This window comes from Rattus norvegicus, chromosome X, assembly GCF_036323735.1.
Source record: "Rattus norvegicus strain BN/NHsdMcwi chromosome X, GRCr8, whole genome shotgun sequence".
NCBI classification, from domain to species: domain Eukaryota; kingdom Metazoa; phylum Chordata; class Mammalia; order Rodentia; family Muridae; genus Rattus; species Rattus norvegicus.
The window spans coordinates 21377589-21403446 of record NC_086039.1 but is presented as its reverse complement, the minus strand read 5'-3'; the positions used below and the strand labels follow the sequence as shown (position 1 = coordinate 21403446).

The 25858-nt window shown below is 41.0% G+C and overlaps 1 protein-coding gene across 6 annotated transcripts in view; it reads left to right on the top strand.

The window, feature by feature from the left end:
* Klf8 (KLF transcription factor 8) overlaps positions 1-25858 on the top strand; it is a 179640-nt gene that overhangs the window by 105274 nt on the left and 48508 nt on the right. Inside the window, exons 1-3 of one of the 6 annotated variants that reach the window (NM_001427203.1) lie at positions 24762-24895; positions 25028-25150; positions 25482-25666. The exons of 4 other annotated variants lie outside the window; for them this stretch is intronic. The gene's annotated coding sequence lies outside the window, so the exon portion shown is untranslated. Of the gene's footprint in view, positions 1-24760; positions 25667-25858 lie in introns of those variants that run through there. One more of the 6 variants, XM_063279928.1, reaches the window with a different exon arrangement.

The following is a 25858-nucleotide window of genomic DNA, read 5'->3' as shown; positions in this document are numbered from 1 at the left end:
AATGCCAAAAATGACAGAACGTGTTATAAATTCATGCCAAAGCCTTTATATTTGCCCAAGTGTTGAGAGTATAGCTCAGTAGGTACACAGCATGCAGGAAGCCCTGGGTTGAGTCCTTTAGCACTGCATAAAGCGAGTGTGCCTGTGATCTTAGTATTTGTGATATGGATACAGGAGGACCAGAAGTTCAAAAATTCACTGTTCAAATCATTTCTCTTTCCTTCTCCTTTTTTTCTTCCTCCTTCTCCACTCCCCCAACCCCCATGCCCCCACCCCCGGTTTGAATTTTTTCTTCCATTTTTATTAAATTGGGTATTTCTTATTTACACTTCAGTGTTATTCCCTTTCCCGGTTTTCTGTCCATCAGCCCCCTAACCCCTCCCATCCCTTTCTTTATGGGTGTTCCCCTCCCCATCTTCCCCCCATTGCCGCCCTCCCCCCAACAATCTAGTTCACTGGGGGTTCAGTCTTAGCAGGACCCAGGGCTTCCCCTTCCACTGGTGCTCTTACTAGGATATTCATTGCTACCTATGAGGTCAGAGTCCAGGGTCAGTCCATGTATAGTCTTTAGGTAGTGGCTTAGTCCCTGGAAGCTCTGGTTGCTTGGCATTGTTGTTCATATGGGGTCTCGAGCCCCTTCAAGCTCTTCCAGTTCTTTCTCTGATTCCTTCAACGGGGGTCCTATTCTCAGTTCAGTGGTTTGCTGCTGGCATTCGCCTCTGTATTTGCTGTATTCTGGCTGTGTCTCTCAGGAGCGATCTACATCCGGCTCCTGTCGGCCTGCACTTCTTTGCTTCATCCATCTTGTCTAATTGGGTGGCTGTATATGTATGGGCTACATGTGGGGCAGGCTCTGAATGGGTGTTCCTTCAGTCTCTGTTTTAATCTTTGCCTCTCTATCCCCTCCTAAGTGTATTTTTGTTAGTTTTATTTTAATTGAGAGAAGCATCAACACTGTTTTCCATAATGGCTGTACTAATTTATATTCTCACTAATAGTGTCCATAAGTTCCCTTGCACCAACATCCTCATCAACATTTGTTATATTTAGACTTTGTATGTGTATACTTGTGTGTGCATGTGTGTGCTCATATACCATGTGCACTGCTTTCATGTATGTGAACACCAGACACCAGATGCTGTTTATGACTATACTCCACCTTGAACCTGGAGTTGGTTGATTTAGCCAGGCTAGCTGGCCAAAGGCCTTTCAAAATCCCCCTGTCTCTGTCCCCACTCTTCTTTAGTACTGGGGCTGTGGCAGTGCTTCATTGTACCTGGCTTTTGCATGGGTACAAGGGATCTTAACTCAGGTTATCATGTTTGCACAACATGCACTTTAGGGACTGAAACATGTTTCTAGCTCTTCCTTTGTCTTTTTGATAATAGCTTTTCTTACTAGAGTGCAGTGATGTCACGTTTTTACGTTAATTAGTTAGTTAATTGTATGCATGCGAGGGTATACAGAACATATGTGCCACAACATATATGTGGTGCTTAGAGGAAATTTGTGGCACTCTCTTTCCAACATGTGGGTACTAACAATCAACCCGGGGTCCTAAGGCTTATGGTAAGAGACTTTACCGTCATGAACCATTTCACCCACTGGCTTTGAATTGTGGTTACCCACAGATTAATTATGTTGGTGATATTTATGTCTTATTTTCAGAAATTTCTATTTTTGAGTTTTTTTTCCTTTAAATTCCTAGCAACCTCTTGTTGGTTATGGGCATGACAAGTACTTTATCTGATTCTGGAGTTGACTCCAGTGTTTGCTGTGGATGTGTGGATTACCTTCCAGTCATTCTACTCTGTCACATGGGTCTGTGTGTTACGATGGCAGCTCTTTTTATGAATACAGCTGTGTAGTATATTTTGAAATCAGGTAACACAGTTCCTCTACCTCTGCTCATTTTATTCAAAATAGCTTTGTCTGTTTGGAGATACTTTGAGGTTCAATATGAACTTTAGAATGTCTTTTAGTGTTAAGAAATATGCTAATTAGAATTTTGATGGCGGATTGCAGTGAATTGTACATTATTTTGCAATATGATGTTTATCAATATTGTTTCTTCTAGTCTATAACAACGGAATATCTTCCAGTGTTTTGGAGACCAATTTAATTTGTTCATCCACATTTTATAATTTCATAATAGAGTTTTTTATTGCTGAAGTTAAATTTATTCCTAGCTAGTATATTATTTTAGTTATTGGTTTGTTTTATTTGTAACAAGTTCATTTCCATCATTCTTATTCTGATAGTTTGCTGCATATATTCTTATTCCCCTTGGTGTGTCTTGGAGGAGTACTTTCTGCAGGTCATGTTCACATGCAACCTTGATCCATCTTCTCTAATTCATGGCATATATCGTGTGTGAAACTTTTCTGTTCCTTGAGAGGAAGTTTTTATTGATGTTTCATACTTAGCTCTGCTATAGTACATGACTAAAAAATGGTAATTTATGCATGATTGTTTTCACCGTGGTAGTAAAAATATGTGCTGTACATTTGGGGACCATAACTAGCTGAAAAATTTGCACTCATTTATTTTGTATCTTGGTTGCATATTTAAGGACAACGAACCACATCTTGGTAGTGACTTCATATGTAGAGTGCATTTAACACCAGATCTTTCCTTAAGTTTCAACATTATGTGCTAAGAATCCCTTCTTTATATTTTTATGATCTGATTCTCAACTGGAAGCTAATTGTTTCAGGTTCTATATGATCAAAATTGTACAATCGAGTACTCTGCCATGCTATTCTCAATTACTCTTTAAAGATCTGAAGACTCATGAGTTAGAAGGGGATTTATTTTATTTTATTTTTTTTATTAACTTGAGTATTTCTTATTTACATTTCGAGTGTTATTCCCTTTCCCGGTTTCCGGACAAACATCCCCCTCCCCCCTCCCCTTCCTTATGGGTGTTCCCCTCCCAACCCTCCCCCCATTGCCGCCCTCCCCCCATAGTCTAGTTCACTGGGGGTTCAGTCTTAGCAGGACCCAGGGCTTCCCCTTCCACTGGTGCTCTTACTAGGATATTCATTGCTACCTATGGGGTCAGAGTCCAGGGTCAGTCCATGTATAGTCTTTAGGTAGTGGCTTAGTCCCTGGATGCTCTGGTTGCTTGACATTGTTGTTCATATGGGGTCTCGAGCCCCTTCAAGCTCTTCCAGTTCTTAGAAGGGGATTTATTAAGACCTGCAGTAGTCTATGGGCATTTTCTTCTGGAAATTTAGTGAACTTTCTGAACAGATGAAAATATGCCATTAAACCAACAAACCAACATTGGAAATGAACAAATATTCATTATTGTAGGCAGGTTATTGAAAAAGTTAACAAAGAGGGATTAATACAGGGACCAACAAGAAATGAGTTACACACTTAAGAAGTGTAAATGGTGGCTAGTCTCAAGATTCAAGGCCCCTGGTGACATCTGAGGTCAGTTGTTGCATATGTGCGGTGGTGGTGGGTTCATAATAAAGCTATTATTGGAAGGATCCTGGCACCTAATTGAGTCAGTAATGAGACTGCTAAGCAGCCATTTAAGCAGCAAACATAGTCAGAGGCAGAATCATTGAAGCAAAAGCAGAAAGGGAAAAATCTGTGCTAGTATCTCTATAGGAGAGAGCCAAGATAACCTGTTCCTAGTGGCAAGTGTAGAAGAACTTGAAGGTTGAAGTAAGTTCACTTAGAACTGTATAATACCCGAGGTATCTGCTCTCCCAGCAGTGCAGGCTAGTGAGTAGTTTGGGCTAGAGTGATTGGTAGTGGCTATATACTAAGTTGTAAGGAAATAATTACCCTTGTAATTATAAAATGTTTGGTGATAAAACTCCTAAGTAAACTGGCTGTTTCCTAGAGGCAAAACTAACAATATACATAAAATCAGTATCTCCTCTTAGTCTTCCTTCTATGTTATATGCACATCCCCATTTTATCTAAAGAACATATGCAAAAAACAAGAGAGCCAGCTATAGTTTCGTGATATAAAGAGTTAAACGTTGACCTAAGATGTTTACCAGTGCACATAATTGCTATTTTGCTCTAGTAGGAACAAGTCCTAGGAAAGTTAGATTGCCAGTAAGAAGTTTCTTTAATTGTACTATAGATGTTAGCAAGGTTAACCTTTCAGAAATTGGTCATCCTGTTCCAGTCGATAGCACTGTTTAAAGGTTTTTAAAGGTTTGGTTTGCCTTTCACCCGGACACAGTAGAAATGTGAGGTTAACTTGACGAGGCAGGTTAGGACGTGAGATAGGTGTATTAGACTAGGTCTTCACAGTGTTTAAAGGAATCTGGAGTGTTTATCGAAAGTTATAGAATAATTTTGAATGAGCTATCAAAAACAGTGTCCCTAAATGTAGCACATTTTAAATTGTCACACAAAACACTAAAATATTTTATTTGTGTAAGTGACTATACTTACATATCTGTGTATGGATAAATGTGCCCAGGCTTGCTCAGAGGCCAGAAGAGACTGTTAGATGCATTGGATCTTGTGATATGGGAGTTTTCATGCTACTAAGATGCTCACATTGTTATGTAGGTACTGAAATCTAAACTGTCTCGCTAGACTTCAAAATGACAGATTTAAGAAGCACAAACAATACAGTATTACTTTGTAAGATAAAAGAACAACGCTGGTTTGTAGCAGGCCATGAGCTGTGGCCTCTCCTCACTCTCTGCCTACATTTCTAGGGAACTAAGCAGATCTTGGTAGAACACCCTGATTTTCTCCCTCTTGTTGGCCCCATCAGGCCCTCTGCCCTCTCCTATCCCATCCTCATTCCTAAGTATCAGCTTCCAATACCTAGAAATGCATTTTAATCTGGAACCTCCAGGGCCATGCCTAACAGGATTCTAAAAGAATTTCCTACCAGACAATACACAGTCCCCACACTCTACTAAGAATCAGATAGGGCAATCAACACCAAGGAACAATACACTCACCTTGTAAAGACAGAAGCATGTACCAGAACCTAGAATTACAATCTTCCCAATCCCAGATGCCTAAGTGCCAGCTTAAAAACATAATCAATAAGAGGACAGTGTGTCTGTGCTAAAGCCCAGCAACCCTGCCACAGCAGGCCCTGAATAATCCAGCATGGCTAAGGCACAAGAAAAAGACCATAAAACAACCTGTAGCGGGGATTTAGCTCAGTGGTAGAGCACTTGCCTAGCAAGCCAAGGCCCTGGGTTTGGTCCCCAGCTCCGAGAGGAAAAAACAAAACAAAACAAACAAACAAACAAAAAAAAACAACCTGTAGGAAGATGATAGAGGTCCTTAAACAGAACATGAATGGATAGATGAATATGAATGAATTCCTTAAAGAAATCTATGAAAACATAAATAGTGGAAGGAAATGAACAAAACCATTCAAGACCTGAAAGTGAGTCAATTTAAAATAAACCAAACTGAGGGATGTAGAAATGAAAAATTTAGGAACATGAACAGGAAACTCAGAGGCAAGCCTCACCAACAGAATATAGGAGATAGAAGAAGGAAGAATCTCACATTTTGAAGATATGATAGAACAGATGGATACATTAAAGAAAGTGTTAAATGGTATTCACTCATTGATAAGTGGCTATTAGCCCAAATGCTTGAATTACCCTAGATGCCTAGAGCAAATGAAACTCAAGACGGATGATCAAAATGTGAATGCTTCACTCCTTCTTTAAAAGGGGAACAAGAATACCCTTGGCAGGGAAGAGAGAGGCAAAGATTAAAACAGAGACTGAAGGAACACCCATTCAGAGTCTGCCCCACATGTGGCCCATACATATATAGCCACCCAATTAGACAAGATGGATGAAGCAAAGAAGTGCAGACCGACAGGAGCCGGATGTAGATCGCTCCTGAGAGACACAGCCAGAATACAGCAAATACAGAGGCGAATGCCAGCAGCAAACCACTGAACTGAGAATAGGACCCCCGTTGAAGGAATCAGAGAAAGAACTGGAAGAGCTTGAAGGGGCTCGAGACTCCATATGTACAACAATGCCAAGCAACCAGAGCTTCCAGGGACTAAGCCCCTACCCAAAGACTGTACATGGACTGACCCTGGACTCTGACCTCATAGGTAGCAATGCATATCCTAGTAAGAGCACCAGTGGAAGGGGAAGCCCTGGGTCCTGCTAAGACTGAACCCCCAGTGAACTAGACTGGTGGGGGGAGGGCGGCAATGGGGGGAGGGTTGGGAGGGGGACACCCATAAGGAAGGGGAGGGGGGAGGGGATGTTTGCCCGGATACCGGGAAAGGGAATAACACTTGAAATGTATATAAGAAATACTCAAGTTAATAAAAAAAATATATAAAAAAAAGAAAGTGTTAAATCTAACAATTTTTGACACAAAGCACCCAGGATATCCAGGAAACTATGAAAAGACTAAATCTAAGAACAGTAGGAATAGGGGTTGGGGATTTAGCTCAGTGGTAGAGCGCTTACCTAGGAAGCACAAGGCCCTGGGTTCGGTCCCCAGCTCCGAAAAAAAGAACAAAATAATAAAAAAATTAAAAAATTAAAAAAAAAAGAACAGTAGGAATAGAAGGAGACAAAACACAGGTTAAGGACATAGAAAATATTTTCAAGAAAATCTAGAAGAAAAGTTCCTGGGGCTGGACCGATTGCTCAGTGGTTAAGAGCACTGACTGCTCTTCCAGAGGTCCTGAGTTCAATTCCTAGCAACCACATGGTGGCTCACAACCATCTGTAATGGGATCTGATGCCCTCTTCTGGTGTGTCTGAAGACAGCTACAGTGTACTCACACACATAAAATAATCAATATCAATTTAAAAAAAGAAAATTTCCTTGACCTAAAGAGGAGATGCCTTTCAAAGTACAAGAAGCATATAGAACACCAAATAGACAGGACCAGAAAATTCAGCATAATCAAAATATTAAATGTACAGAACAAAGAAAGATTATTAAAAGCTGAAAGGGGAAAAAAACCCAAGTAAGATACAAAGGCAAACCTGTTAAAATTATAACTGACTTCTCATTAGAGACTGTAAAAGCCAAAAGAACCTGGACAGATGTGCTACAGACTCTTAAGAGATGACAGATGCCAGTCCAAACTACTATACCAGGCAAAACTTTCAATCACTATAGATGGAAAAATAAGATACTCCATGATAAAGCCATTTAAAAAATATCTATCCATAAATCCATCCCTATAGGACAGAAGGAAAATTTTAATTTAAGGAGGTTAATTGCACCCATGAAAACACAAGAAATAATCTCATATCAATAAAACTAAAAGAAGGGAAACATTGACACCATCACCAGAACCACTACCACCACCAACAACCACCACCAACAACAAAATAACAGGGATCAGTAGTCATTGGTTATTGATTTCTCTCAACATCGATGGTCTCAATTCACCAATAAAAAAAGACACAGACTTACAGAAGGATGGGAGAAAACAGGACATTTTTCTACTTCATCCAAGAAGTACACTTTAACATAAGTACATTTTAGACAGAAGTTCAAGTTAAAGGGTTGGAACAAGATATTCCAAGCAAATGGACCTGAGAACCAAGCTATTTCATCTTAAAACGGTGTAGCCATTTTAATATGACTTCAAACCAAAACTAATCAGAGATGATAGCGAAGAACAATATAAATTCATCAAAGGGAAAAGCTACTAAGAGGACAATGCAACTACCTATTGACCATCCACACACTGGTAGTGGGAGACAGCCTACACAGGACCTACAAGGATCTGCACTAGGAGGTCCTTTGTATAGCTATTATGGTTTCCAGTTTTGTGTATTTATGGGATTCCTATGTGTGTGAATGAGTGGGTCTCTGATTCTTGTGCACTCTTTTGGACTCTTTTCCTTCTGTTTGTTTTGTCCAATACCAGTGTGTTAAGATTTTCTCTTATTTTACAAGCCTGTTTTGTTTTCTAATGAGAGACAGAAAGGGAATAGACCTGGATAGGAGAGAAGGTGGGAAAGAATTGGGAGGAGTGGAGAGAGGGAATCTGCAACCAGGATATATTATGTGAGAAAAAAATCTATGTTAAATAAAAGGTTTTTTAAAAATGAGTAAGCCATGAGGAACAAGTCAGTAAACATGGTTCTTCTCTCTGCTTCTGCTTCAGTTCTTGACCTTCCTTCCTTCCTTCATGATAGAGTATGACCTGAAAGTTGTAAACTGTAACCTCCCCCCTCCAAATGCTTGAGGGATTACCATGGAGACATAATTACAGAAACAAATATGGCACTGGCCCAAAAACAGACATATAAACCAATGAAAGAAAATTGAAGACCCAAACATGAGTACACATAACTTCACTGAATATTTGACCAAATAAATAACCTGGAAAAGAGAAAGTCTCTTCAATACATGGTTCTGGGAGAACTACATGTCCAAATACCAAAGAATAACATTAGACCTGTATCTGTCATCTTGCACAAAAACTAACATACAATAGGCCAAAAACCTAAACTTGAAACCTGGAACAATGCTAGAGGGAAATATAGGCAATATCTATCCTACATGGGGTGTGTGTGTGTGTGTGTGTGTGTGTGTGTGTGTGTGTGTTTATGTGTGTGTGTGTCTGTGTCTGTGTGTGTGTCTGTGTGTGTGTGTTTATGTGTGTGTGTCTGTGTCTGTGTGTCTGTGTCTGTGTGTGTGTGTGTGTGTCTGTGTGTAGGATAGGACATTCTCAATAAGACTTAATTGCCCAAGAATCAAGATAAATATTTGACAAGTGGTGTTTCATAAAACTAAAATCTTCTGTACAGCAAAAGAATCCGTTGAGTAGAGAGGAAGCCCACAGAATGGGAAAGAATCTTTGTAAGCTATACATCTGACACAGGATTAATATCCAGAATATATAAAGAATTAAAATACCAAATTGTCAAAAAAATAACCAAAGAAACTAAAAAACCAAGTGACCTATTCAAAAAAATTGAGCCTGGGACCTGAGAAGAAAGAAAAATAGCTAAGAAATACTTCCAAAAGTGTACATGGATAAGGTGTTTTGAATAGGAATGACTTCCAGTTCAAATATTTGAACCTTGGTCTTTAGAGACAGATTAAAAAGTGTGGCATTGTTGGAGTGGGCGTGACTTTGTTGGAGGAAGTGTGTCACAGGAATGGGTGGGCTTTGGTGTTTACAAGGCCCAAGCCAGGCACTGTGAACTCTTCCTGCTATTGCTGTCCCCCAGAGGAAGAAGGGAAGTCCCCATTGCTGAAAACACCATCCACTTAAGACATAGAGTCCAGAAGCCCCTAAACTGGAGCAGACTCAAAAACCTGCTCCTCAAGGAATAGCCTTTGTGTTATCAGGAAATACCATTCGATATTTTTTAATGGATTTTTAAAATTTACATTTCAAATGTTATTCCCTTTCCTGGTTTCCCATCCATAAGCTCTCCTATCCCATCTCCCTTCCCCCTTCTATGAGGGTGTTCCCCTACACTGGGGGAGGGTGTCCAGCCTTGGCAGGACCAAGGGCTTCTCATCCCATTGGTGCCCAAGGCCATCTTGTGGTACACAGCCATTTGGTATTCTAAAGGAAGGAAACAACCAGCGATCCTACCTAGTTATAAAACCTTTGAAGCACAGTGAGGATCATCAGGATATAATATTCCTAAGGGTGCAGTAGTGGCATTCAGACCAGTGGCAGTAACCAACAAAAGGGGAGGTTGTGTCTGATACTGGAAGCCTAGACAGTGATCCAGGGCAAGTGAAGTCATGGATCTTGGAGGAGAACCTCCAACTGCTACTTTCCTAAATCAGCATAATCCTTAGATGCATTACATTATAAGTATTTGTCCTTCTATCCTAGTTACTTTTTTATTGCTATGCTAAGATACCGTGACCAAGGCAACCTGTAGAAGAAAGCATTTAGTGTACCCTTACAGTTTTAGAGGGTGAGTCTATGAGACTTATGGTGGGGAGCACAGCATCAGGTAGACAGGCATGATGGAGCAATAGCTGAGATCTTACATCTGATTCACAATCCACTCATAAGGCAGAGAGGGGTAACTAACTGGAAATGGCACAGGCTTTTGAAACTTTCAAGCTCATTCCCAGTGACACACTTACTCCAGGTCACACTTTTTCTTCCTTCCCAAATACTGGGGACAAATATTCAAATATAAGAGGCTAAGTGGGGCATTCACTCTCAAACTATCACATTCTGCTCCCTGGCCCCCACAGGTAAAATGCAGCTAGAACAACTTTAAAAGGTCCCATAGACTTTCAGTCTTAACATAGTTTAAAAGTCCAAATTCAGAAATGTCAAGGTGATCTCTTAATAGGTAATTCCCTATGACATTAAGAAAAAAAAAAAAGAAAATCGAACACTTCCAACATAGAATATACATTACTATTTCAAAAGGGAAGAATGGAAGGGGGGAATAGTGAGGAAATAGAGGACAAAAGAATAGTTAAAATCTCCTAATAGCCTGCATTTTTTTTATTAACTTGAGTATTTATTATATACATTTCGAGTGTTATTCCCTTTCCCGGTTTCCGGACAAACATCACCCTCCCCCCTCCCTTTCTTTTTTCCCCTCCCCATCCTCCCCCCCTTGCCGCCCTCCCCCCAACAATCTAGTTCACTGGGGGTTCAGTCTTAGCAGGACCTAGGGCTTCCCCTTCCACTGGTGCTCTTACTAGGATATTTATTGCTACCTATGAGGTCAGAGTCCAGGGTCAGTCCATGTTTAGTCTTTAGGTAGTGGCATTTTTTAATGCAATCCAAGCTTCACTTCCCACAGCTTCCCAAAATGGCCTCCCTGGACTCAGAGGCTTGCCTTAACCTCAGAGGAAGATTCCAAAACCTTTACATTCCCATAACCTTCATAACTCTAAAGCTGGAACCAGGTGGCTGATGTTCCTAAGTTCTGCTGCCTGCTGGAGGTGGACTCTGGCCCCTTCCTTACACTGCATTTGCACAAGCTTCCATTTGTTACTCTGTAGGAACAGATAATTCCTCAGGCCTTTTGTTTTTGCAAGTTGCAGGAGTAGCTGGGTGGAGTCCTACCCTGAGGGTGTCTCTCCCTTTATTCAGTTTCGTTTTATCCTTTTCAGGCTTCAGCATAAACCAAGGCTTCAGCATTACATTTCCAAGTGTTCTTTTTTCTCTTTAAAGTGAGCATTTTGTATTTCCTTTTGGAAAGTACATAGGGCGGAAGGACTCAGCTTGTTCTCCAGTGCCCTGCCTGCCTTATATGCTCATATATTTGAATGCATAGTCCCCGTTGGTGTGGCCTTGTTGGAAGTTTGTCATGACGGGTGAGCCTCTTACGTCTCTTCCTCTACCTCCTAACTAAAAATTGTTGAAAGATTGGGACTGAGTCAATATTGAAAGACATTCGGGATGAAGTACACCTATAATCTAGCAAGTACTTGGTTAAAAAACGGGCAAGTTTAAGGATGATGTCATGGCTTAAATAAGATGAACAATATGCTTCATTCATGTTAGCTGCTTCTTCTTCATTATTAATTTTATTACTCTTATCCCGTTGTGTCCTTTAGAGCTATTTTTGTGTTTAGTTATTTACCACTAGGTCATGGTATAACATATGAATCTCAGTGGTGTAGTGGGAAGTAAATGGAGTATATACTATATTGTGTGTTAATGTGGTAGCCATTATTTTTAGCTGCTTCCGTGGAAAGAATTCCATGGAAGTTTTACAATTAATGATAGAAATAATTCCTTGCTATGAGGAGCAGCAAAAGGTAGTTGCTGTGTGTACAGCATCCGTTTCTAGCAGTCGTAGAACAGTAGCACAGGAACAGAGTGTGTGTTTCCATGGCCCCACAGTACTCCAAGTGTGGTCTCTGAAATAAAACAGCAGCATCTCCTGGAAACTTCCTAGAAATGAAAATTCCTTCCAGGAACTTACTATATCACAAGGAGGCTAGGATCCAAAATCTGGATTTTAGGAAGACGTTCAGATGAATTTCTATGCTGAAGTGTGAGGTACATGATCTGGAGGTTTAAGAACTGTCATGAACCTTAGTTCTGCAGGAGACACTCGTTTTTCACAAAGAGATGCTATTTACATAGCTTTTTATCTTACCTAATTAGTTCATGTTTCATGGACAGATTTGTATACTACCCTGCTCTTTTAGAAATAACCAATTTTGTTTTTATAAACAAGATATAATATAAAACTATCACTAAACTGGTGTGAGTTCATGTGAGGTTTGCTCACATTGAATCAGATGGCCTTGCTCTCCTGGTGTCCTCCATCGCCTCTGGCTCTCACACACTTTCTGCCCTCTCTTTTGTGGGTTCCTTGAGCACTGAGGGGAAGGATTTGATAGAAACTTCCCATTTAGAGCTATGTGTTCCAAGATCTCTGTTTCTCTCTGTTTGCGCGCACGTGTGTGTGTGTGTGTGTGTGTGTGTGTGTGTGTGTGTGTGAGTGTGTGTGTATGTGAGTGTGTGTGTGTGAGTGTGTGTGTATGTGAGTGTGTGTGTGAGTGTGTGTATGTGTGTGTGAGTGTGTGTGTGAGTGTGTGTGTATGAGTGTGTGAGTGTGTGTGTGTGAATGTGTGTATGTGTGTATGTGTGTGTGAGAGTGTGTGTGTGTGTGTGTGTGTGTGTGTGTGTATGTATGTATGTGTTTGTAGGTACCTATAGAGGCCAGATGTGTCAGATCCCCCTGAGCTAGAGGTACAGATGGTTACCTGATGTGGATTCTGGAAACCAAATTCAGGCCCTGTGTAAGAACAGTACATGCTCTTAAGCATAGTCATCTCTGTACTAAGATGCAGTTCAGACACTTCTCTGAAAGGAATCTTGACTTTTTTGTTTCCTTTCCTAATGTACTGGTTTGTATCTTCAGTAAAAATAATGTAAGTTAAATTATATCTTTTTATTGTACATAATAAACCATATTGATTGTTTTATGCAGAGAAGCACACTATTCTGGCATGCTGAAATGGGAGCAGTAACACTGTGGAATTGTGGGGATTAGTTTTTAAGAAATCTCTACATTCAAAACATTCTGTAGTAAATACCTTTTTGGTCACCATGAAAAACATACATCTTGTTTTGTTTTATTAGTACAGGACTCACCCCCAATTCTATCATTTCAGCATAACACAATCAAGGACAGATATGGGTTTGAAAAAAGGATTGTTGTTTGGAAAAATTATATAAATTTAGAATTTCTTATTTGATATCAAAGGTCTTTTTTTGAGGATCCTATGATATGTCCTGATTTCTTTGAATCTAATACAGTAAATTAATACAGGAGGACAAGGTGGTATATGCCTATAATCCTAACACTGGGTAAGATGAAGTAGAGAGTTGAAAGCTAGCCTGGAGTACACATACCAACAGGGCAATTGGATTGGTAATTTTGATATGTGGTCTGTATAAATTTTACTTCTCTTTGCCTCAGTTTTTCCTCTGTAGAGACAATGGTGTTTACAAGGTTATTGCAGGGTGTTACTATTTGTAAACTGTTTTGAGCAGTGATAGGCACATAGCAAGCACCCAATTCAAACTTCAACTATTACTATTAGAGAACTTTTGAATGATTTCTTCCTCTAGCTCTTTTCCTAGTTCTCATTTTGGGAAAAGAAGCTTCTTCAAGTGACCCTTATTCCCATCAAAGCATTATCCAAATATCATTGGGAAACGATGTAGAACAGAGAGGTTAAAGATAAATGTGGTTCATGATGGAATGAATAGGTACATCAAAAATAGTTAGTTTGAGATCAGACCAAATTTCACAAGAAGACCCTTTCTTAAAACAAAATACATGAACATAACATTTTTAAAAAAAAATCAATGATTTAGTTATCTAGTCATTGAAATTGACAAATATTTATTGAACAATTACTTTTTGCCCAAGGACTAAATTTGTATTTATAAGTAAATCTGATCTAGATTTTGCCTTCTTTCAATGAGGTTTGGTGGAAGAAGCAGATATAGAATAGATCATCAAAGAAATGCATAAGATACACAATAATTAATTGATTATTGTTGCTAAGGAAAACTGATTTGCTAAACATGTAAGTATAGAAGAACATTTTGTTAAGTTTTGTGAACTTTGGCTCACAAAGCAGTGTCTTCTTTTTAGATGTTAATTTATAATTTTTATTTTTTAAGAAAGTGTACATGTATGCTTTCTAGAAACATTACATGTTACATATAGAACATCACATATTTTGTTATATTTTTCTGTCTTGTTGGTGGTTTTTTATTGGATATTTCTTTATTTCAATTTCAAATGTTATTCCCTTTCCCAGTTTCCTGTCCATAAGCCCCCAATCCCCTCTCCCTCCCCTTCTTCTATAAGGGTGTTCCCTTCTCCATCCATCCCCCCTTACCCTCTCCCTCTGACAATTCCCTGCACAGGGGTCCAACTTTGGCAGGACCAAGGGCTTCCCCTTCCATTGGTACCCAGCAAGGCTATCCTCTGCTACATATGCACCTGGAGCCATGTGTCCCTCCATGTATAGTCTTTGTGTAGTGGCTTAGTCCCTGGAAGCTCTGGTTGGTTGGCATTGTTGGTCATATGGGGTCTCATTCCCCTTCAAGCTCTTCCAGTTCTTTCTCTAATTCCTCCAACGGGGGTCCTATTCTCAGTTCAGTGGTTTGCTGCTGGCATTCGCCTCTGTGTTTGACATGTTCTGACTGTGTCTCTCAGGAGTGATCTATATCTGGTTCCTGTCAGCATGCACTTCTTGGCTTCATGAATCTTATCTAGTTTTAGTGTGTGTGTGTGTGTGTGTGTGTGTGTGTGTGTGTGTGTGTGTGTGCACGTGCCACATGTGGAGCAGGCTCTGAATGGCCATTCCTTCAGTCTCTGCTCTAACTTTGCGCCATATCCCTTCCTATGCATATATTTGTTCCCCCTTTTACGAAGGACTGAAACATCTGCATTTTGGTCATCTTTCTTCTTGAGATTCACATGGTCTGTGGATTGTGTCTTGGGTAATTTGAGCTTTTAGGCTAATATCCACTTATCAGTGAGTATATACCATGTGTGTTTTTCTGTGATTGGGTTACCTCACTCAGGATGATATTTTCTAGTTTATTCCATTTGCCTATGAATTTCATGAAGTCATTGTTTTTGATAGCTGAGTAGCTTTTTATAGCTCCATTGTGTAGATGTACCACATTTTCTGTATCCATTCCTCTGTTGAAGGACATCTGGATTCTTTTCAGCTTCTGGCTATTATAAATAAGGCTGCCATGAACATAGTGGAGCACGTGTCTTTGTTGTATGTTGGAGCATCTTTTGGGTATATGCCCCAGAGAGGTATAGCTGGGTCCTCAGGTAGTGGAATGTCCAATTTTCTGAGGAACCTCCAGACTGATTTCCAGAATGGTTGTAGCAGTCTGCAATCCCACCAACAATGGAGGAGTGTTCCTCTTTCTCCACATCCTCGCCAGCATCTGCTATCACCTGAGTTTTTGATCTTAGCCATTCTGACTGGTGTGAGGTGTAATCTCAGGGTTGTTTTGACTAAACAACCTGATGACTAAAGATGTTGAACATTTCTTTAGGTGTTTCTCAGCCATTCAGCATTCCTCAGCTGTGAATTCTTTGTGTAGTTCTGAACCCCATTTTTTAATAGGGTTATTTGTCTCCCTGTGGTCTAACTTCTTGAGTTCTTTGTATATTTTGGATATAAGGCCTCTATCTGTTGTAGGATTGGTAAAGATCCTTTCCCAATCTGTTGGTTGCCATTTTGTCCTAAAAACAGTGTCCTTTGCCTTACAGAAGCTTTGCAGTTTTATGAGATCACATTTATCGATTCTTGATCTTAGAGCATAAGCCATTGGTGTTTTGTTCAGGAAATTTTCTCCAGTGCCCATGTGTTCGAGATGCTTCCCCACTTTTTCTTGTATTAATTTGAGTGTATCTGGTTTGATGTGGAGGTCCTTGATCCACTTGGGTTAAGCTTTGTACAGGGCGGTAAGAATAGATGGATCTGCATTCTTCTACATCAAAGCAGTGTCTTTATCAGGTCGCAAATGCTGATTGAAGCAATGCCACTGTGGAGAAAGACATTGGTTATTTCTGAAGGCCATTCTTGTAGCACATACTTAGTAACATTAGGTTCTGTCTTGAGACAGACACTTTTGAGAAATTTCTGACTTGAAATGGTCAGTCATAACTGCAGTTCAAGATGGCAAATGTTGCCAGGAAAACCAATTAGAGATTAAAACTTAATTTATATCTATCTGATTGTTTTATGTATATGTACAGGTGAAAACATAAAATTGACCAGGACAATAATGTATGTCTAACTCATATTTCCCAATAATAAAAGTAATTTATGATCATTTTGAAAAATAGTTTAAATTATGTAGCCCTGGCTGTATTGATAAAGTTAATTTACTTTCCTTTTTCTCTCTCCCTTCCTTCCTTTTCTTTTTAGCAGTTCTGGGGGGGATTGAACCAAAAACTTGGCTTCTCAGAATGAAGGAAGCTTATTCTCACTGCAATATATTACTATTCGTATTTCTTTCATATTCATATCTTCAGACAGGACCTTACTTAGCAGCCAAGACTGGATTCCAATTTGTGATTTTTCTGACTCTCAGGTATCTGTGATTATGGGCATGTGCCACTCTACATAGCTAAAAGCATAAATTCTGATGTCTGTGTATTGTATTTTTATGCTGCTATGATAGTATTGCTTATTGGCTAAATTCACATTTAGAGTTTATGCCTCATTGTTCTGAAACCTGGTACATATAAGATCAAGGATCTTGTAGTAGCCTCTTATAAGGCCTGTTTCCTGCTTTCAAGATGGTACTTTGTTGCTGCCCTTCCAGAAGGTGTGAGCATTTTCTTCATTTGGCAGCAGAAATGGAAAGGAAGCAGGGGGCAAACCCTCTCCTTTAAGCTCTTATATAAGAGTACTAATAGCTTTCTCAAGGACCCTCCCCCCCTTAATACCGTCAGCTTGGGAATTAAGGTTTAAATATATGAGCTTAGAGAGACTGCACACAAAATCTGACCAGCAGTGTATTTGTTATAATTGCATTCTGCAATTTAGCTACCTAATATCTTATTGTTGAGAACTAAATCTCTTCCCATTCTAAGTGTAAAGTGATCATCTTCTGTCTTTATTTCTGTTTTTCTGTTAATAGACTTATGCCTTACACTTAATTACCTGGTAAACTAATATGCTAAAGCATCTTGGTTTTTCTGAGATGGCTTCACTGATTTGGGAGTCTATAATTTGTTATAAGTAGCTGAGATAGCAGATAGCAACCAGTGTGGAAATGATGTTAGAGATGTAGATTGAGCCAGTAGGAATGAGAAAGGGGAGAAGGGAGGGGTTGGGGATTTAGCTCAGTGGTAGAGCGCTTGCCTAGGAAGTGCAAGGCCCTGGGTTCGGTCCCTAGCTCCAAAAAAAAAAAAAAAAAAAAAAAAAAAAAAAAAAGAAAAAAAAGAAAAGAAAAGAAAAAAAAGGAAGGGGAGAAGGTGAGACATTTGAATGATAATAATGGAAAAAGTAGTATTGTCTGTATTTCTCCAGAGTTGAGTCTCAGGACCAATAAGGTGTAATTGAGTTCAACACAAACACAGGTTGTGAGTCCCTTATCCAAGTGCTTGGGAGTAGAAGTATTTTAGATTTCAGGGTTTTTTTCCCCTCGGATTTTGGAATATTTATATATTGATTGATATAATAATATATCTTGAGGTATGGGTTTTATACTTAAACATAAAGCATATCTTTGTTTCATTCTTATAGAAATAAAGGGTAATTTTATATAATATTGAATGAGAATGTATTTTTTGCATTTATATTTATTTAAGGCATATGTATGTGTACAAGTGTGCACACGTGGAAGTCAGAGAACTCATTGTGTGGAGTCAGTTGTGTCTCTTTATCATGCATGGGAGTTCTGGGTATCAAACCCAGTTCATCAGGTTAGTCAGCCAGCATAAGTGTGTGTTACTGTATTTTAACTACAATACTATGAGTGCAGGTGAGGGACATTTCCACTTGTCCTATCTAAGCTCTCAAAATGTATCAGAATTCAGAGCATTTTAAAGTTCTGGGTTAGGGTTTCTTAAGCTGTAATAGCAAAATGTACTAGCACTCACTCTGTACCAAGTACACATATTGTTATAGTACCTTCTTGGTGTCCTGCTTGGCAGCTTTTATATACATATACATGTACGTACATACACACACACACATACACACATATATATGTGTGTGTGTGTGTGGAGGGATATATATATGTATATATATACATATATATACATGTGTATATATATATATATATATATATTTTTTACTACCATCGATGAAACTAAGACCCAGATAGTTTCTCTAAGTTGTCTGATGCTACTTAATGCTACTAAGTGATGAAAGTGGCATTAGCATGCAGACACCTAGCTCTAAATCTTAATTATTACATTGTTCTAGCTTTCACTGGTTATTTGCCATGGTATAGACACTACACTCAAAAATGAAAAACACGAAGAAATTGAACTATTAAAACTAAACTCCTGACATCAAGGAGCTCATCATCAAATGAGTGTGATTGCACCCAAAAAGATCAATTTAATAAAATGGCGTGAGTCCTATGAGAGAGGTATGCACCATGATGCAAGAAGCAGAAGAATGTCTTTTAGTACAAGTGGGGGTTCAGGAAGTAAGGCCAGGTGGCTTTCCCTAAGTTCTGCATTGAAAATGGCATGCCCTATTACCAAGTCTGCCATGGCTGTAGGAGAAACAGACAAGTTTGATTTTTATTTGTAGAGCAGGGTATTGAAATCCTCCTGTAAATCAGGTTGCCCATCCAATGAGTGAATTGTTCGACTAGGATAGTTAGATTCACACTGTCTTGCTGAAGAGCAATTATGTCTGAGTTACTCTCAGGAACTGCAACTGTATCTGTAGCATTATTTATGTATCAGCCTTTAAATGAACTTACTTTAATAAAAATGCATTTCTATGAAAATAGCATGACTGAAAATGGAAAGCCAGCTTTATTTGCCATAAATAGAAGGTAACCATCAAAATAAACACACAGTATGGGAAAATATTTATCTGTGTGTCACCCCAAATGGTGCTTCATGGCAGTATTGGTATACATGCCACATGGTGAAAAACACCGAAATAACATCATCAGGCCTCAACATTCTGTAACTGGGATGAGTAACTCTTGTGAGGATATGTGTCTCCCACATTTTATTTTTAGCATCCCTGTGCATAGTTCCTCCACTTGGCCACACAGCCCTGACCATTTCAGTTGTGTGTTTCACCCATGTAAACAGGTGTATCCCCATGGCATACTAATTAGACTCAAACCATTTATCTCATCATAGGCAGTGAGTTGCTGCTGCTAATCTGCCTGCCATACTCATTTACATTCATTGCTGTACTGACTTGAAAGAGTAATGCCCTGTCGTCCCTCCCTGTCAGGCTGCTTTAACTATGTCTGTCTTATTGACTTGAGGGATCTGCGACAATACAAGGCTCTTTGGCGAAACAGAGAATGAAAGAACTACGGGATAAAGCTTCAGCACTTTTAGTAGTGTGTGTTAAGAAAGATTCTAAGAACTTGCCATAGTTCTAAGCCCATTCAGATTTTTCCATTTTACCATTTGGGAGAAGCAATAAACTTATCCCAGGGTGTAGCTCAATCTCTTACTTGTTTGGGGGACAAATAGGCCATATCCTTCTATAGGATATGATAACTGCTTATTGTGACTCTGGGGACCTAGCTCTCCTGGATTAATTAGCTAAGTGATAAAGGAATTCCTATCCCATTTATGGATAATAATTTATAGGTAATTTCTTATGTTTGTTTGTTTAATATGAAAGCAAGAGTTCAAGTCTTATACTGACTTGGGAATATATATATTCTAGGGAAAAGGCCAAGGATATTACCCGTTTCCTGCAGGTGAGGCTGAGGTTCCCAGTTTTTCTGGTTTGACTTGGTTGCTGACTATAAAGGAAGGCTCTTCCTTCTTCCAATTTATGGGTGTGGTAACTTCTGTAGTTTAAGTGGTATGAAAATCCATGGGCACCCAACACACAGGAGCCTAACACATACAGTACCACACCACCACCACCACCACCAACACAGCTAATCAAGCTTTTTACTCATAAAGTTAGTAGCCTAGGGCACAACTAAACTTATAGCAGTTTGTAGGAGCTACAGCTTGCCTGGGATGGTATTCTCCCAAGAGGATTTCAAATTCTGGCCATAGGTTCCGGTGTCACTGGACATTCCTAAGGTGAACTTAATCATGCCTCTGGATGTCTTAGAGCAAACTATTTGGTTACTGTTTTTGTAAATCAGTGTGCTTATGTGTTTAAGGTAAGTAAATACAAAGACTATATGGGCCATTGATTCAACTTCTGCATCCAGAAAGTAGACTCAAAGTTCAGAGGTTCCATTGTTAAGAGTACTACCTCTTGTTAACCTTTGAGAACTTCCTTTATGCCAAGGACTGTGCTTTGTAGGGTATAATCTCACCAGAGCTGAGGTAGGATTTTTAAGGACTGATTGCTGATAGGACTATGGAGACAGTAAGAGAAAAAGTTTGGTTCCTTTCATTCTGGGAAAGAAACCCGGAAGTTTAACATCGATAGTCACTGCAGAAACCTCCTTTGTGTGTTAATCTTTTTGACAGTTCTGGGAAGTAAGAACTAACAGAATCTCTGTAAAAGAAATCCTTATGGAAACCGATGCTTAGAGAGGTGGAGAGCTTTCACTCAATGTCAATGATTATAAACCAGGCTTCCTTGTCTTTTGCCAGGTCTTCTCTTCTGAGCTAAATAGATAGACCTCTTCCGAAGTCCTTATCCTTTGCTGACAGTAACCTTAGTGTTATCCTCTGAAACGCAGGAGGAACTCAATGCTGGTTCAACATTAGCAGGAAGGCAAAAGGTCTCCTTCTAGCTGATCTTGCCAGGAGACAATACCCCCTGGGGAACTACAAAGAGGAGAAAAGAGGGGAGGGGAGGCAATCTTGTTCCCACTAGGTCTGAGCTATGTATTGTTTTGGGTGATAGCCTTGTTGTCTCAAGAGCAATAATAACATGAGGGGGCAGATTTTTCTCTTTCTGTGCTACTTGGCTTCCCTCCTTGGCCCCAGACTGCTTTACCCTGCTGGCCCCCCTCTGTTCCTTCCCCTGTCTTGTCCAGACCCTTACTTATCACCCACCCTGTTTTGTCGTCCTCTGCTGTACCTTTGTACCTTCTCCTTAGCCCAAGGCCTTGAAGTATTTGTAAATTGTTGTTTTTCTGTGGGAGCAGTGGGGGTAAAGGCCTCCTCCTGAGGCTTTTCCTCCTCTTCTCCCCTAGCCCTCATTCTGGGCTCTACTTCCAGTTTGTTACCTGGCATTCTGGAGGCAGAAGAGAAGCAAGAAAATGAAAAGGAAAAAAGGCAGTAAGAGCAGTATCTTGTGACACCCAGGTGTCTACAGACTTCTTGAAGGCCATCTTTTATTATGTCCAGTATGTAATTTAACACTCTGCTTTACTCATGTAGAGGAGAGTTCAAGCTGCTTCGTCTCCCTTATGCTTCCAGTGAAATGACAGATGTTGAAGATACTGAAGGTTGCTAGTTGCTTTATTTCTTAAGCTGCTTAAGTAAAGCGGCACCCATGGTGCCTTCTAGAATGAAGGAACACTACAACGTCTAGTTAGTTCTTCATGTTCACTCCCTCACAACTTCCTATCTGACATAAATGACCAAAGGGTACACCTAGCCTAGATAAAAGTATGTTGGTACTCAGTACGTTTCATTAACTAAATGAATGGAAAAGGGGACGAGAAAGATCCTTGAGTTTATTTATCCAAGGTTTAATCATTTACTTTGTTTTTTTCCCAAATCAGAATTTGCCCATCCAATACAGTTTTCTATACAAATGCAGTTTAGGCAGACAAAAACTGGGGTGTAAAAAAAATTAGATCTCCAGAAAAAACATTTAACGAGAATATAAAATGTTCAGCTATCTTCAAGTGGACAGACACATCTTCTTGAACCTGCATACATTGAACAAAGAATTTACCATGACCAAAGGGTATACCTAGCCTAGATAAAGAATTCTAGTGGTTATTGATGGCAGAATTTATTACAGAATTCTACTTAACTTCGTTTTTCACATCACAAAAGTGTGTTTGTCTTTGATATAAACAGTTTTACATCCTTGAATCTAAAACCTTCTGTCATTACTGAAAATAGCCTTGGACTAGTGAAATATCCTTTTCTTAAAAGCAATATTTACTAGATTTTATGCATTAAAAACATAAGGATTCAAGGTATAATGTAACCTGTTTTAAAGAAGAATATGTAGAGTTGTACGTTATGTGGCTCCCTCTTAAAACATCTTGCCTTGTAAGTGAGGCAGGTGTGTAGGCAGTGGTGGAAATATGGTATAGAGAGATGAGGCATTTATAAAAACACCTATAACAGGGACATTGTTTCACATAGCATATACCTGCTGTTTAATCTTTGTCCCTTGATTTCTACAAATGAAAAAGATAGCACCAATACCTATGTACCACTGTCAGAAAGTTTCAGTGAGGCTCAGAACAGAACAGAGTTCAGCACATAGGCACTGCTTGGTAACTATTGTTGATAATAATATCCAGCATGTACATTACATACCTACTAACACCTGATGCGTAACCAGGACTCTATAGTGTAGTAATAAGGAGAAGCACTTATAACAACACATTAGGTACCTTCTGGAGGTGCAGAAGGAAATGGTCAGTTCTTCCAAATGAAATAAGGAGAGGAGATGACCTTTACTTGGTCCTTTTGAAAAAGTGAGCAGAGGCCATGTCAGACAAAGAAGGTAAGGGCGTCGAAGGTAAGGTGTCTCGTGGCCTAGAGATTGGGAAAAGCCTGGGCTTATCAGGGATTTGGAATCCAGTAGAGCAGCAAAACCCCTGCTGCTTGAGATACAGGCAGGGTCCAGATCATCACAGCTAGTTAAAGGACTCTGAGCTACTGCCTTGAACGTTTGGGTAGTTGGTGAACTACTGGTGGAGAACCAATTGTTTGGGGAGGGAAGGAAAAGAAGACGTTTACAACATCTGAGCAGAAATAGCAACTAAGCAAATGGACATACATCCTGGGCACATACTAAGCTATCACCCTCAGGCTTTTTTTTTAACTCCTTTTCTTTCGAATCTGGAAATGACTGCATTCCTGGAAACTCAGAGCCAGAGAGGCTGAGGCAGGTGAGTGGTGAGTTTGAGGACAGCCTAGGCTGTATTAACCTGAGCTCTATCATAAGATTACCTCCTATTTCAAATAAACAAACAACAACAAGAAGAAACATCATGAGCTGGGAATCCAACTAAGTGGTAGAATGCTTGTTTAGAATACACTAGGCCCTGAACTCAATCTCCAGTAGTCCCTGATGGGACATAAAAATATAGTGCTACCTGCCATCTAGGGTCGTTTTGAGGAATAAAGGAAAATTGAAGATTCTAATGGTACCTGGCCCAGTGAACTGCCCATGTGGGGTGCTGAAAACATGGGACCTATTATTATTTTTCTTGCTTGGCTGCTCCTTCTGTTCCTCTGCGCGCGCGTGCGCTCGCGCTCTCTCTCTCTCTCTCTCTCTCTCTCTCTCTCTCTCTCTCGCTCTCCCTCTCTCTCTCTCTCTCTCTCCTCCCCCTCCTCTTCTTCCTTCCCCTCCTCTTTCTCCTCCCCCTCCTCTTCCTCCTTCCCCTCCTCTTCCTCCTTCCCCTCCTCTTTCTCCTCCCCCTCCTCTTCCTCCTTCCCCTCCTCTTTCCCCTCCCCCTCCTCTTCCTCCTTCCCCTCCTCTTTCTCCTCCCCATCCTCTTCCTCCTTTCCCTCCTCTTTCTCCTCCCCCTCCTCTTCCTCCTTCCCCTCCTCTTTCTCCTCCCCCTCCTCTTCCTCCTTCCCCTCCTCTTCCTCCTTCCCCTCCTCTTTCTCCTCTCCCTCCTCTTCCCCCTCCTCTTTAAAAGAATTGTGGTAGGGAAGAGGCACTGGAAGGAGGCTGTGATTGTCTGTGACTTCCTGGGTTTCCCTTAAAATGAACTAGAGGCAGACTTTAAGGCTAGGATAAGGAAATGCTGGAAACGTGGTGGCTTCTATTCTATGGATCCAGTTCTTTAGGGATGTTAGCCAGTGCTTAGCTGAGAGATGTTCTCAGGGTTGAGAACTCTATTCTTAGAGAGCTGCTAGCTGGGAGACTCAGAAAGCCTTCCTGAACTCTCCTTGCCAGGGCTACTGGGTATTGGCAGTCCATGTTCAACTCATCTTTACTTCTTTCTTCTCACCTCCTATCTATTGCTAAAAAATTCACCCAGCTCTAATCTCCTTTCCTCTTAAGCTTCATCCCTAAAAAGACACTGTGACCCCTCTGTCCTTGCTAGTGTCACATGTTGCCATGGAGAACTGGGAGGGTTTAAAAAACCCGTTTACACTTACCATTTTACTGGCACTCCCCATTCTGCTTCCCTTTCTTCCTAGACATATCTATTCCCAATCACTGCACCCTTCTCAACCTCCTCTGGAGAGCTTAAATCCCGGTGGATAGGTGACCAAGTAGTATGCCTGAAAACCTCTAAGCCGAAGACTACTAAGGATGCACTGAAAAGGCTTTTAGTCCTACCTGCAGCTGCGGGAGGCCAACTGAGAAGGCCGCCAGGGGAGAGACAGCACCGAGCTCCTAGGTCCTGCCCCACCCCCTCCTCTGTCCCTCCGCCTTTTCTGCCCCACCCATATCCAACCCCTCCCACTCCACTCCCCTCTAGCGGCCACTTGTCCTTTTTAAGGAACTCCACCCTAGGTGGAGTCCTCGTGGTAGTCGCACCTCTCTTCTGGGCCTAGTCTGACACAGAAAGAGCTATGTACTCCATCTGCTCAGATTGCCTGGCGAGAGCACCAGGCTTTGACCCGCGGGTGCGGTATACCAGTGGGGCAGCCAGGTACCACCGAGAAGTCTCTCAGGCGCGGTCCTGCAGGAGTGCCTCCCACTCGCGTGGGAGTCCCTGCCTTGGGCCGGTGTTTTCCTATATATTTCGACCAATCGCAGGCGTCTTTTCCTCCTTTCTTTTTAGGAAGGCGCCGGGTGTGCAGCACTAACCGCTGCGTGGAGGGGATCCTCTGGCGCTGTCTCCTTGTGGGTCTTCACTGACTCCCTCCCTCTCTCTCTCAACTTTGCGTTCAAGTCGTGATCTAAGGTTTGGGTGCTTTGCTGGGACCCCGCCCGGACTCTCTAGGCGAAGGTTTGAGGAGTTCTGAGGTGGGTGGAGAATGGGCTTGGCCGGAACTGAATCGGTTGAGGTAAAAGGGGAACGCAGGAGCTTCAGCGCTGGCCACTTCGCCCCGGAGAAGCCGCTGTATTTTTAGCACAGGGAAGGCTGCAGTGGGAGGATTCTTTTTAGGAAGTCGGCTCCACCGCCCCGATTCGGGGCTTGGATGCTTGAAAGCTTTGTTTCCCTTGTTCTGAGGGTGGCCCAGCTGGGTCTAAATCGACTCCCTCCCTTTTTCGTTTTCCCCATCCTTTTCCAGCCTGGAGAAAACAGGGAGGTGGGGGACCAAGGAAGAGAAGGCTAAAGCGCGTTACCAGGCGCGCTGTCAGACATGGGCGGGTGCAAGGGGAACAGCTGCCTTGAGATCAGCTCTGGAGTATGAGTCTCTGAGAGGACTGCGTGAGCTCCGGACACTTCAGGAGTCCTCGGCTAGAGGCATAGGCGGTAAGTGACTGGGGGAAAGAAACACTCTCATGTCTTCAGTCTAGGTTCCGATCCCCCCCACCCCCCACCCCTCGCGCGTGCCAACCGCACACACCCACTTGTCTTTGGGTTTTAGCAGTGAAGTGGGATGGGGGAGATGAGCAAGCAGAAGGGGGTAAGAACATTATGTAGAATCAAATTAAACTCAGTGGA